Raw genomic sequence first — 14,757 nt, 5'->3', positions numbered from 1 at the left:
GTACTGAGGCTGGAGGTGAGTTTGGAGGTTAACGACTGGTCTTTCACTGAGTATTTTAACATTAAAAACAAAAAAAAACCTAAAAAGATTTTTAAAATCCCATTTAGAATTAAGTTAATGTTATTAAAAATAGATCCTCATTTTAAAAGTTTTCTCCCTTTTTCATTTTTTTTTTTAGTTACAAAACTTTTCGCTTGCCTTACTCTCTTCTTAGCCTAAAATTTGCCTGACTTACATGGGATTTTTCACAAAGCAGATCCATAATATCTTGACAAGATTAGATTATTCTGTGTCCCTTAATGAAAGAAAGAGCCTCCTTAATCTTGGTTAATGCTCACATAGACAGCTCTCTGGCCAGGACCCTCAGGAGTGATTGGGCAGTGTTTACAATTTACAGAAAGTTAAGACAGTTTGTGTCCCTTGCCCCGTGTAGTCTGCTCTCTGGCTTCTTTTGCCTCTGATCCAGAGTTCTGCGGTACTCACAAAATGAATTCTGGACAAGTAACAGGTTCAGGAAACACTAGTCATGTGCAAATCCGAAGAGTCAGATAACTCCTTGAAAGGGATTATAGCACAAATCTAGCTTAGAGTGAGAGTCCCTGCAACAGCTAGGGGAAGGCAGCAAGCGAAGGAGTTCAGGTCTCACTCGCCATTTACCTTGGGTTGAGGAGTTCCTAGCAGAGAAACCACAGGAGAAAGGAAGGGGCAACTTGCCTCTAGCACCAGATAAAGACAGACCCATAGACTTCAAGGATCCACAACAGTTAAAACCAAAAGTTAAAACCAACACTGACTCAAAGATGATAGCTGGCATGTGAAAGGAGACGTGGAGCTAGGTGGTACAGCAAGTAGCAAAGGGAGGATGCACTGCCCCACTCACAGCTGAGGGGCTGGGGGTGGGGGGGAGGAGGAAGAGGCCAGGACTCAAGGTTTTGCGCTGAACAATGTCTGGGCTGCCTGGTGAAAGAAACTGGGAAGCCAAAGGAATTCATTATCCTCTCTCAAAGAAAGATAAATCTATTCTTTCTCCAGAACAAATCAAAGCTAAATAACATGAAGGGAAGTTCGATGTATGCCCCACTTGCTACGGTTATGAGAGACAATAACTGGCAGGTTGCTGTGACATAGCCCGGTAAGGTAGATGGATTCAGGCTTTGGAAGTGGTGCCCAGACATCCCATGAGAAACTGTATTTTATTTCCAATGAAGATAAAATACAAAAAGGTTGGAGTCAAAAGGGTTCTTACAGATCACTGTTCTACCACTCTCATTTTGCAAAAACCCAGAGTGAAGCTCAAGAAGAAATGACTACTTATGGTTTACAAAGCTACCCACAGGCAGAACTGTTTACAGTATGCATGATTTTTGCCCACTGCTTTTAGGGTAATTATTATTGCTGAGCTGGGAAAAGGCATTTCCGTCCTTACTACATTTACGTCTTTCCTTTCTTCATTCAATAAACGTCAATTGATTAATAAGTACTAGGCACTAGACCAGAACCTGGAAGACTCCCCTGGAAAACCTCAGAAAATGAATGTGGTAGATAGTGGTACCAAGTTTGACAACAGGCAAAACACTGAAGTCAGTCAACTAAAATCACAGACCATCAAGTACAAAGTACCAAGTTAGGAGGAACTGTGATATGAAAACTGGAATGGATTGTGCAAGTATAATCAGATACCAAAAGAACTAATGGCTGAGAAAAACAGAAGTAGGTGAAGGACAGAAAAGGGGAAAGAGTGGCAAATAGAAGTTGTCATTTACTCGAGCTTTTGGGACTTTTGCAACACAGAACAAAACACAGGTTGCAAACAGTCCTCTGTGGGTCACTCTTTCTCTATCTCAATTCAAATTAAGGAAAAAAGAAATCAGTAAAAGATGTGTACATTTCTCTGCCCAAACTATCTTTAGAAGGCAGGAATAGCTGACAACTTTCATTTAACATGAGAACATTACATTATTATGATGTAGTTTTCCTGGGAGAAAACACTTAGCTAGCAAACATACCCAGCTATTTCAGGATGCCTGGACTTAGCTGGGTTTGAGAAAAGGTGTGAGTGACAACTGGAAAACTAAGAAACACAAGCAGCTGCTGCAAAGGACAAAACTAATTTTTAAAAGGCCATCGGGATTATTGCTAAGATGGTGTTACAGGCAACTTACAAAATTACTGTTAAAAGTATCTAGTCATTTTAAAGAGCTATATAAGAGATATAGAATGAGAACACTTATACTCAGCTAGAGGGAGGATTAAGATGTAACAAGTTCTATGTAAATCCATTTGCCACGATCCTACAGAGTTTGAGGTTGGGTTGACGTAGCATTTCTACCCATGAACATATATCCTAGAGTGCATAAAGAGGCATGAATAGGACTCAAGACTTTTTCCTTTGCAGTTTTATCTCCCATAACAAAAACTGGAGACAATCTAAATAGCCATCCAAAGAAAGTGGATAAATAAATTGTGGTATTTTCATACAATGAAATACAACTGTGATCATAAATGAATTACATGTATAAGCAAGGATGAATCTCTCAAACATGCTGAGTGGCAAAATAGGTGTTGCAAAAGAAAACATATAGTATTATTATTTATATAAAATTCAAAAACAAGCAAAACTTAATGTAGGGGATACATAAAACGTGGGAAAAAACTATAAAGGAAAACATGGAATTAATAAACTCAACATTCAGGATTGTGGTGGTAATTAAAGAGAGGTGATGGAATCTGGGCCAGCCATAGCTCTATTTCCTAAGTTAGTGGTAGGTACTCAGTTATTCATGTTAATGTTATTCTTTGTATCTTATTCACATGTTATAAATACTCCTTGTATATATAGCATTTTCTAAATACTATGGGGTTTACTTCTATTTTTAAAAAGCTCTCAGAAATAACACTATATTTAACAAACTATTTTAAAGGTACATTTTAAGTATCTTCAAGTAACAAGTACCTAGCACACACTCAGGACTTTATAAAATTATCTCTTTTAATTCACAGAGCAACTCTCTGAGGTAAACATTTTCATTTAGTTTACATAGGAGGAAACTGAGATGTCTGTTACGTAGATTGCCCAACATTACATAGTTAGCAGCAGTAGAATTCAAACCATATCCAACTCTGAAAACCATGGTGCGCCCGTAGGTAGGACTATCTAAAATACAACAGCACAGATAAATTTCCAACATAAACACAAAACTGACTTGTTATACTGAAGTTTACTATTTTAATTCATCTTAGCATTTATAATGCAACCCTAGATCATATTCTAATATTGACAGTCTGTATTAACTTTATGTCACAGTACCTCATTATTACTTCATAATCACAATTTACTGTTAAACTCTATAAATTCTAAAACTGGCAACAGATACCAAGTATGTTTATGGAAATTCTCAATTTGGCTGTACTTCTTTTCATAACTTGACTTCCTCTAAGACTGGAAGTTTAAGGAAAGTTAGCTGCTGGTAGGCTGAAACACAGCATTCTCATTTCACTGCCCTCCCATCAGGGACTCACTCGCAAGCAAGCAAACAGGCTTGCCAAGTGAGAAATTACTCACTTCCACCCTCTTTTTCCTCATCTTTCTTCCAATAATACTTCAAAACCTAATTTTAAACTCACGCAGGAAACCTGATTAATACCACCTGCTTTTCTCTACTCCATTAACTCTGGGCCTCTTTGGCACACATACAACACACTCACTTATATAATTATTTGTCAGCTTTGTACTTCGGTGTTGTTTTCATTTGCATGTGTGTCCAGCCTGCAAGAGCCACTGAAAAGTGTTTACAAGTTTATTGCTTCTGAGCTATGCCCTAACTCATTCTTCTTTGCCCAAAGCACCATCAACTGTGCTCCGTAAACAGTAGTCACTTAATAAATGCTGATTGACTTACTACAGCAGAACAATTCGCCTCTGGTATTTCTCAATGTCCCAGTGACTCCTCCACATCTACAAACATGCTGGAGATGATACCAGGTACCGTTAGAGGCTTGGGGTCTTCCTGAGGGTGCCTGGGACAAGAAAAACACAGAGAGAGACCAAAGACAGTCAGGAGAAACACAGAGAGAGGGAACATGGAAATAAACAGAGGACAGAACAGAGTGAGAGGAGTCAAAGAGTCAGGAGTTACGAGAGACACTCAGAGACAGGGAAGAGGTCAGCAATCCAAACTTGGGTTTTAGGTTGGAAACCACATTTTTGGTATTATTGACTCCTATAATAGGTGCATTCATGTTACTAAATTTATGATATAACTGACCACTTCAAAGTTATTTCTAAGGTTTTTCTGAGCTTGTAACTTTATCTATTAAAATTCATCTTTATGTGGTAGCATCTTTGGAGACCTACACACAGATACAAACATGATTCTCATATTAACCCAGCTGTAAATAAGGAAATATTTTTCTAATTCTTCAGTTTAGAAACTGGTTACTTCAGAGAGGTAATGTGACTTGCCCAAGGTCACAAGCAAGAATATGATCATTGGCGCCCCAAATCTTCTGATTCCAAACTCCAGTGCTTTTTCTGATGTCCTATGTTCTCTATTAGAAATGAATCATATATAAATCCAAATTGTTTTTATAAAATAAAGTTCAAACTACACATTCAAGATAAAACTTTCTATCTGTTCAGACAATGAACTGCTGAGGTTACTCACTAGGATACTTTACTTCAGAGCTTCATTTATTTAAAAAAAAATCTATCAGAAAAAAATAAAGCAGAATAAAACTATATCAGAATGACAGAAAGTTTCAAACACAAAGGAAATTACGTGAACAGGCACTTGACAAAATTTTAACATTTTAAAAAAAGGAGCTAGAGTTAGTTCACTGCTTTTACAACTGTAATTTCAAAGTTTTGGTGATTCAACAAATTTCAGCTGAAAGATCAAAAGCTCCACATTTCAATGAGTTCTTACATCTAAGTACTAGTAAACCTGTCTCAAACATGTTCTCTCATAATGTCGCGTACCTAAAGTCTATACTGCAATTCTATTTCAGGGTACTGCGTATAGTAGCAATGATTTAATTGTAATCAATTTTCTGTAATTGTCAGAAAAGCTCCTTTGATACAAGTGTAATAAGCATGTGAGTGGATTTCACAGCAAGACAATAAGATCACAAAGAAATTTCTATTCAATTGTGTATCAATATTTTTCCCATGTTCAGCAATTTTTTAAATTGTCAAATCAGGCCTAAAGTATAGTACTGTTCTGCCCTCTAGTGACTGGCTAGGTTCTGTTAACTACATGTGTTTTTTTAATTGCTTTTTGAGCAATACTTAGGGTTTTGTTTTTTTTTAAATACATATGACAGTGCTTTTTTATAACTGAATAGTGAACAAAGGGAACTGGTCAAATTTAAGATATGGCTTGTGGTATGAACACAATGCAGGAAAGATAACACAATTTCTTCTCATAAGGATGGTACACCTAAGTATTACAAACAAAAAAAGTTTATATCATTTATTCCAATCTTTATTCATATTTTTATGCAATTTATTTGGAAAGGCCAAAGAATTACATTCAGTTTCTTTGCTAAAAACTTTACAAATGTCACAACTATAAATCCCAAATTGGTTTAATTATATTATTTTGGAGTCTGAGGTATCAAGGCAAGTGGTACTACATATATCACACATAGATGAACAATTTTCTAATAATTATAACAGAGCCAAAATATGCTTAATACAAAACTATCCTGAACATTATTTACTTTTAACTGTTTCAAGTGGCACTTTAGGATTTTTCTGAACCTCAGTGTTGTCTTTAAAAAATTGTTACTTTATATGTGGAAACATTAATCAAGGATGGCAGTTAAGACACAATTATTACACAGAGATTCACCATAGTATTTTGACGAAGGGTACTTCTTTCCCTCTTAGTTTCTCTTGCCATAAACCTCTTGTAAGAAACCAATGCATCTCTAGAACAGCATTTCTACACTCACTAATCCTAAGCATACTACTTCTGTGTCTACACACTTATGTTAAAAACAAAATTACATTTGTACACATGAATGTAAAAGGATACCTGAACATGTGAGGATAACCCACAGGCAGTATGGTGGTGTGGTTAAGAGCACAAACCCTGCAGCCAGACTGCCTGAATTCCAGCTCTGCCCCTATTAGCAGTATGACCTAGGGAAGATTACTTAATTCCTCTGTGTTTCAGTTTCCTCAGGTACAAAATGGGAGTAAAGAGAGACACCTACCAATAGTAATGTTTTATATCTTCATAAGTATTTGGATTATACAGGTACATATATGAGATTATCAAAATCCAGAAAATATATGTTTAAGATTTGTGTATTTCACTGAATGTAAATTTTACATCAAAAGAAAAGACTTGTACATAAATATTGAGCTACAATCAATAATATACATGCTGAAGTAATTAGGGGATTTGCAGTGATGTCTTTTAAATGCATCAAAAAGAAATTGAACTGATGATGGATGCACAGATTATAGGTATGTAATAAAATAAGTAGAGTAAAATGTTAATGGTTAAATCTAGGTGGTGAGTATAAACATATGCTATATGTTTTAAGTTTCAAAATAAAACGTTGAGGGGGAAATACATCTACCTTTCAAATAGTTGATGTGAAGATTAAATAAACAAGGGAATTAAATATACAGAAGAGAGCCTGACAATCAACAGTAGAGAATGGCGATATGTTTAAGCAAATGAAACTATTCATCCCTAGTTGGAAGGAAAAGGTAAGAAAGTAATAAGGCATTGGGCTCCAATTGGGCTCTACTGGACCAAGTAGTTGCCATCAAGGTTGTTAAAGCTCAAATTTCAAATATTTACATCATTAACTTGCATGGGCCATGTAGAGGACATGGTCTTTGAAAGTCAGAAAGAGCTGATTTGAATCCTGGCTCTGTCTTCAATTACTCAAGAAGCTCAGACAATTTATTTAAATGTTCTGAGCCTCAGTTCTCTCATATATATAATATGAGAGTAATGAAACCTACATCTAAGAGTCATTGTGAAGATAAGAAAAAAATACACACATACAGAAATTAGCACATGAAATGCAAATAATAACTACTGCAGTTCTTTAAAATTATAATCATTATTACTACTTAGGGTGAGTCTTTTATACCCTTACAACTATTCTCTGCAGATGGAAACAAAAGTGGCTATGTATCTGATTCTAACCTAGAAATTTCACGTGCAGGTGGCCCTACTAATCCAAAGAGCTTTCTACAGGATCTTTATTAAAACAGTAGGCCTTTCTAAAAGTACCAGTGTACTTAGAGTAAAAGAAGAACTGGCAATGACAGGGAATTCACTTATCCCTCTGTAACGCCAATTATAATAAATGTAAGTCCTAGGGGTGAGGCATTTAGGAAGTATGTTTGCTGATGATATTTTAAAGAAAGTCACACTTAGTGTATCTGAGGAAATAATATTAGCATCTGGATAAGATCTGATTTGAAACAGTCTTAGGTAACACATTTAAAGAAAAGAATATTAAAACTATATTTATAGAAGATGAGTTCTATGCTCCCAGGGAGTGGCTTTGAGTCATCATAGATTACTCCACGAAGACAGTGGCTCAACATAGTTTCAGCTAAAAATAGAATCAAGAAAGTGGAAATGAAAGGGGGAATATTGAAAACATATATACAACTTGGCTTCTTCCTTGACTACTCTACAAAAACTGCTTCTCCAAATGTAAATCAAAACCACAATATCAGAATGGCTATCACCAAAAAGTCTACAAATAACAAATGTTGGCGAGGATATGAACAAAAGGAACCCCAGTACACTGTTAGTGGGAGTGTAAATTGGTGCAGCCACTACAGAAAACAGTATGAAGGTTCCTCAAAAGACTAAAAATACAACTACCATATGACCCAGCAATTCCACTCCTGAGTATACATCCCAAGAAAATAAAAACACTAATTTGAAAAGATATCTGCACCCCAATATTCATAGCAGCATTATTTATAATAGCCAAGATATGAAAGCAACCTAAGTGCCCATCAGCAGATGAATGAATAAAGAAGATGTGGTATATATGTGTGTATATATATATATATATGTGTACACACACACACACAATGGAATACTATTCAGCCATTAAAAAGAATGAAATTCTGCCATTTGTAACAACATGGATGGACCTAGAGAGTATTATGTTTAGTGAAATAAGTCAGACAGAGAAAGATAAATATTGTATATTATCACTTCTATGTGGAATCTAAAAAATAAAACAAATGAGTATAAATGAATATGACAAAACAGAAACATAATTATAAATACAGAGAACAAACTAGTGGTTACCACTGGTGAGAGGGAAAGGGGGAGGAGGGGCAAGGTAAGGGTAGGGGATTAAGAGGCACAAATGTTATGTATAAAATAAACAAGCTACAAGAATATATTGTACAGCACAGGGAATATAGCTAATATTTTAAGATAAATTCGAATGGAGTATAATGTATAAAATACTGAATCACTATGTTGTACAATATAATGTTGTAAATCAACTATACATCAATAAAATGAATTAATTATTTTTAAAACTGCTTTCTCCAAAGGACCCATGGATCACCTAACCCAAACACCCTTTTTTTAAAAAAAAAGATTTTTTTTTTGGATGTGGACCATTTTTTTAAAAGTCTTTATTGAATTTGTTACAATACTGCTTCTGTTTTATGTTTTGGTTTTTTGGCCACATGGCATATGGGATCTTAGCTCCCCAACCAGGGATCGAACCTGCACCCCCTGCACTGGAAAGCAAAGTCTTAACCACTGGACAGCCAGGGAAGTCTCCCCAAACACCTTTTTTAAGCATTAAATGTCTCTATTTTTCTTGAAAACTCTTTCCCATCTTCCTTAGCACTATATTGCTCTTCCCACCAAAGACCTGATTGTTCTTCTTTCCTTTAGACACCTCTTAACAAGTAGGTAGGTGTTTTCAGAGGTTCTGTCTTAGCCATATTTTCTACTTTCACCAATTTTCAAAGTTTCAGCTCCACCCGTCTCTTAAGCTATACCCATCTTCAACTGGAATCTCTTCCAAACTCATACCAAATTCATAAATGCATCCTATACATAATCACATGGATACTCTCTGCATTTCAAATCCAATCCATCCCAAACTTCACCTTCCCCTCCCATAAATCAGTTTCTACTACTATCTCTCTACATTTGGTAGTAGGATTATCTAAACATCTACACTTAAATTAAAAACCTACCTCTGACTTCCTTTTCAACACCCCCCCACACCGCTTCTTTCCCTCTTATGATTCCTTCTACATCCCCAACACAAGTTCAATCTGGTGCTAAATTCTACACATTAGTAGTTTGGTTCAAGCGATAAGACAGGATTTGTATTCTTTGAGAAACAGAGTGAAAGCTAAATTTACAATCACTAAAAACACACAGAAACAGACACACACAGGCTAAATAGTAGTAGGCATCAGACATTTGAGAAAATCATTGAAGGAATCCTTAAAAGGGAGTATCCATTAATTTTTGCCTTGCAAACTGGGAGAAGATTTATTTGATTTTGTGAGTTGGATACCTCAATCCAAAATATTTTAAGATACATCCAGACATGGTATAACTTTCATAATGTCTCCCACGATGGTCCTATTTACAACTCTCAAATCCTATTAGAAAAACAAATTTCTTCTTACCTAGGATATGTATGCTAAAGCCCCCCAAACCAAACTTTCCAATGCCTACCTCTTTTCCCTTCCAATCCATCCCATTTATATTGTCTACTCAAAAATGTTCAGTGGTTTATCTGCCTTTAAGAAAAAAAAAAGTAAACTCACTGTGACTTTCAAGACCCTCTTACATCTAGCTTGCAACCAAAATTTCCCATTTTACCCTCACAGACATCCCATCCAAATGACAAAAGGAGTCTATAGGCATTCCTTGAAGATATTGTGGATTTGGATCCAGTCCACCTGAATACAGCAAATACCAACATAATAAAGCAAGTTGCACAAATTTTTTGGTTTCCCAGTGAATATAAAAGTATGTTTACACTATACTGTAGTCTATTAAGTGTGCAACAGCATTACGCCTAAAAAAATGTACATGCCTTAATATTTTTTATTGCTAAAAAATGCTAACCATCATCTGAGCCTTCAACAAGTCATAAACTTTTTGTAATAATAACATCAAAGATCACTGACCACAGATCATTATGATGAATACAATAATAATGGAAAAGTTTGAAATATTGCAAGAATTACAAAAATGTGACAAGGAGACAACAAAGTGAGCAACTGCTGTTGGAAAAAAATGATGCTGATAAACTTACTCGACATAGGGTTGTCTCGCCTTCAATCTGTAAAATATGCAATACCTGCAAAGCACAATAAAATGAGGTACGCCTGTATTCGCCTTCTCCAGACTTCTGTATTTACTCCTCTGCGTAGTCTTCCCTGATATTCCTACCTGGGATTTTAGATCCTCCTCAGAACTCTTAATGAGGTTTATTTATCTACCTTTATTCTACCTAATTAGTTTGCCTTCTATTACCACATCGTGACCTTGACAGTGTCTAACACTTTGCACATAGTAAACATTTATCAGATAAACAAACCGAGGAGCAGAAAGTATATTACTCTATCTTTAAATAAAACATTTTTCCAATGAGGTTACTATAGGGAGTTCAGGTTCTAAAAAGGAACACAAGAGCTGGAGAAAGAGTGCAAACACTCCTCACTTTTTTTTTTTTTTTTTGCGGTACACGGGCCTCTCACTGTTGTGGCCTCTCCCGTTGCTCCAGACACGCAGGCTCAGCGGCCATGGCTCACGGGCCCAGCCGCTCCGCGGCATGTGGGATCTTCCTGGACCGGGGCATGAACCCGTGTCCCCTGCATCGGCAGGCGGACGCTCAACCACTGCACCACCAGGGAAGCCCACTCCTCACTCTTATAGGTGAGCCATAAAGGTTTAGAATTTCAATATACAGTACACTAATAATTGAAAAAATATATAACTAAAGTCTATAAAATCCATAGTTGTTATGGTTAGAAAGTTCACATATTCGACTAGGAAAAGGCAAAATTGCTATAAAAAGATCACAAACACCTAATACATACATGCTAACTTACAGAAAAGCTTTCTGAAGGAACCAAAGTATTTTCATAGATGGTCCTAAATCATCTTCAAAACCAGTTTAGATACACTAGAGATATTCAAAATTAATAAATAAAAGTTACTAGGGACAAAGGACAAAGGTGTACTGCTTCATGCTCACGTGCATGAAAATTATGAGAAATAAAAATACTTTCTTCTCTTGGATCAATTAATTGTGAAATGCTAAGCCAATGACCTAAAATGAAGGGAAATTTTGCTTGTCTAGTTATGGAAAAACAGAGTAAGGTCATGAGTTCACAGCTGTTTAAAATTTTTTTAATTTTTTATAGTTATCAGGTTGAGATAATCAATTTACAAAAATAGCTCTCATACTTTAAAATTCATTAAGAATTTATAATATAGCTCCTTGTTTTGTTAAAATAATTACAGTCTTTGAAGAAAATTGTGTAATTATAAAAATGTACTATTATGCTTAAATAATTTACTTGTCGTTTGAGGTGATAATTTTGTTAATACCAACAGTATGAGGTGATAATATTCCTGAAATAACTATAATCCACTGAATGATAGATGACTTATGTCCTAATACTTTCATATATTTGAGCTTTGATTATGCTTTAATAAAATTGCAAAGTTAAATTGGACAAAGTATAATTAAACTCAAACATCTATTATTATGATTGTATAGAAAATATTTTAAGATATCTAACAATATAAAGAATAAATGTTATTCTTTCCTAATGGCTTAAAGCAAGCCAATCCTGTATTCTATAGACTTTTAATATAAGATGTGCAGTATAATGACATTTCCCTTGTTGTGAGTAGAGACAATAACATGCTTGAAATTCCATTTCAAGGAACAGTTAAAGCAGTGGAAAAAAAAAGTCAAACGCCACTTTTGACCCACTGTCATTGTGAGAACAAACATTTTCTTAGCAACCCTGCCAATGTGCTGAGTTGGCAGTGTACCCTGCAGCACTTTTAATCCTCTTAAGAACCTTACATGGTCAGTATTCACCCCATTTCACAGATGAAGTTAAGTAACTTTCCCACAGCCCAATCAGTAAACAACTGAGTTAGATGTAGTCTTGTGTAGAGTCCATCTGACTCCACAGCCTATGCTTCTGAGATCAAATTACAGCTGAAAAAAGTGATCCATTTAAATTTGTCTTCTATAAGGAAATCTTTAAGTTTCTACCTATCCATAGGAATCTCCAGGAAGCAATAGTGATCATTATGCAGTTGACAATCTAGAGGCAAGAATAAGAATGTTTATAAGCATTAGGAAGTAAAAGTTCTAAAATATTTTTCACAGGCACATTATGAACTCTAATGTATGGAATAGTTTATAATAATAGAAGTAATCGGTAAAAAATTCTATGTCTTTGATGATTAGGTAAAAATTCATAAAAAAGAGACATAACTGGGACACCTTTGCCATCAACAAGATAGATTTATCTTATGTTCTCTAAAAAGTGAAACTCTCAGTGAATAATAAGGAAAAGCAGCACCCGTTATGTTAACAGGAAAAACTAAACTTTCGAACTTGAAAACTATCATTCCTTTAAGTATTCATTTCACCAAATGAACTGAAAGATGAGTTGTATGCATCATCAAATGGCAGGACAAAATGACTGCTATAGGAAGAGGTTTGGTACTTAAACAGGGGATTGACAGTGGCTGCTGATTTCAAACTTTTCTCTATTTTCTCTTTATATAATACACCCATTTGATGATATGGCAACTCTAACAAAGCTGGAAACATGCAGATATTCAAAAACAATATTAAGGGCATGGTTCAATTTCAATTCGTGTCCATCCGGGTGCTGCCTGGATAGATAGATGGACATATACTCCTCTGCATGGATACATCTCACATTCTGTAGGTTTCACTCTCTCTAATCTTCTAATTAGCGTGGCAAAACTAAGAATGCTTGGGACACTGTTCACCACATAAATGGTATCTTCTTATTATTTAAGCCTTATTCAGAAGCCAGTTCCTCCCCATCTAGCTGGCTCTTCCAAGAAACCTGTCCACTGTATGTGCCTATGATAACTCAACACCTTAAAACACTACATTCCTGAAGAGGAATACTTCTGCCTCAAAGAGATGCTTGGTAATAAATGACTTTACAATAAAAGTTAAGTAAACACTGAAATAATTAGATAACTCATCTACTTTTTAAGAACAGTAATATAACCATGGCAGAGGCAGAACAACTGCAAATTAAGCAAATTATAAAAGTCTATAAAACCAAAACACAATGCTCTTTTCTAACATCTTTATAGATCAATTTGAATATGGAAATATCCTAAAAATAGTACCCCTAAGAATAAAACATCTAAATGTGGACTCTAGTCAACATTTCGGTTACATATTAACTGAATCCAGGTACCATATAGCATCTCTTTAGGCCCAGCCTGAACCAATCTGCCTTCCTTAAATCTCAGAACCTTAACAGGCACTCCACTCACAGGGCCACTGATGGAGTGTTAGGGAAGTACTTGGCAGAAGGCTTACAACTCTTAATAAATCCCTGCTGACTCAATGTACACTATAAATGAGCTAACAGCTACCCAGAAATTTTTTGCTGCTCATTTTAAGTTCTTTTTTAATTTTTAAAATAAATTTATTTATTTATTTATTTTTGGCTGCATTGGACCTTCTTTGCTGCACGCGGGCTTACTCTAGTTGCGGTGAACAGGAGCTACTCTGTTGCGGTGCGCCGGCTTCTCATTGCGCTGGCATCTCTTGCTGCAGAGCACAGGCTCTAGGCACACGGGCTTCAGTAGTTGTGTCGTGTGGGCTCAGTAGTTGTGGTGCACAGGCTCTAGAGTGCAGGCTCAGTAGTTGTGGCGCACGGGCTTAGCTGCTCTGCAGCATGTGGGATCTTCCCAGACCAGGGCTCAAACCCATGTCCCCTGCACTGGCAGGCAGATTCTTAACCACTGCGCCACCAGGGAAGTCCTTCATTTTAAGTTCTTAAGCTTACTAACATTTATTGATTATAGGACTAACTGCAACTTAAAGGCACAGAAAGATGTATTTTTAAGGAACACTCCCCTCCCTGAACTCAGACTGGGAAGAACAACTATCTCCAGGTAGACCTGGGAATGTTTATTAACATAAAAGTCAATGGAATACATGATTAATAAATGTGAACTCCTGTATTACCAATTCACCAAATGTTCACTAAACAAGTTCTACATGCCAGACACTGTTTCTACGTTTGGAGTACACAGCCATCAACAAACTAGACTCTCTAATGTAAACTTAAGCCTCCTGGCTTCTTCAAGAGGTTATCTGAAAAAAATTACATGTATATACTTGTATACATTTACACTTCTCTGTGTATGTACAGAATATCCAGTAAATGCAGTACATATTTTACATTAAAATGTATGGAAATTCTGACTGCAATGTTATGAGAAATTTTACACCATTTGATCCATTTCTTTTCCTGGAGAAACACAATTCTCTGTAATAGAGATCAGAGGGAATATGGACTTCAGTATAAAAATAATTTATCCATCACCTTTCATAGTAGTAATAATGGATGAAGTAGTATGCCTGACTTTATTTGTACTGTCCTTAACTAGTAAATTCAATATCAGTAGACTGATCCTACTGTCTACAGAACAAATACATTGCTAAAGCTTATCATATACAAGGCTT

The 14,757-nt window shown here is 35.8% G+C and overlaps 1 protein-coding gene across 10 annotated transcripts in view; it reads right to left on the bottom strand.

The window, feature by feature from the left end:
• BBX (BBX high mobility group box domain containing) overlaps positions 1-14,757 on the bottom strand; it is a 282,463-nt gene that overhangs the window by 138,771 nt on the left and 128,935 nt on the right. Inside the window, exon 6 of one of the 10 annotated variants that reach the window (XM_089910519.1) lies at positions 3,900-4,017. The exons of the other annotated variants lie outside the window; for them this stretch is intronic. The gene's annotated coding sequence lies outside the window, so the exon portion shown is untranslated. The remainder of the gene's footprint in view (positions 1-3,899; positions 4,018-14,757) is intronic. 10 annotated transcript variants of the gene reach the window in all.

Source organism: Delphinapterus leucas, chromosome 4, assembly GCF_059928025.1.
Source record: "Delphinapterus leucas isolate spDelLeu-1000000601 "Yukka" chromosome 4, BTC_Dleu_Yukka2, whole genome shotgun sequence".
Taxonomy (NCBI): Eukaryota; Metazoa; Chordata; class Mammalia; order Artiodactyla; family Monodontidae; genus Delphinapterus; species Delphinapterus leucas.
Note: the sequence above shows the minus strand (reverse complement) of the source record. Positions and strands in the feature narration are given on the sequence as shown.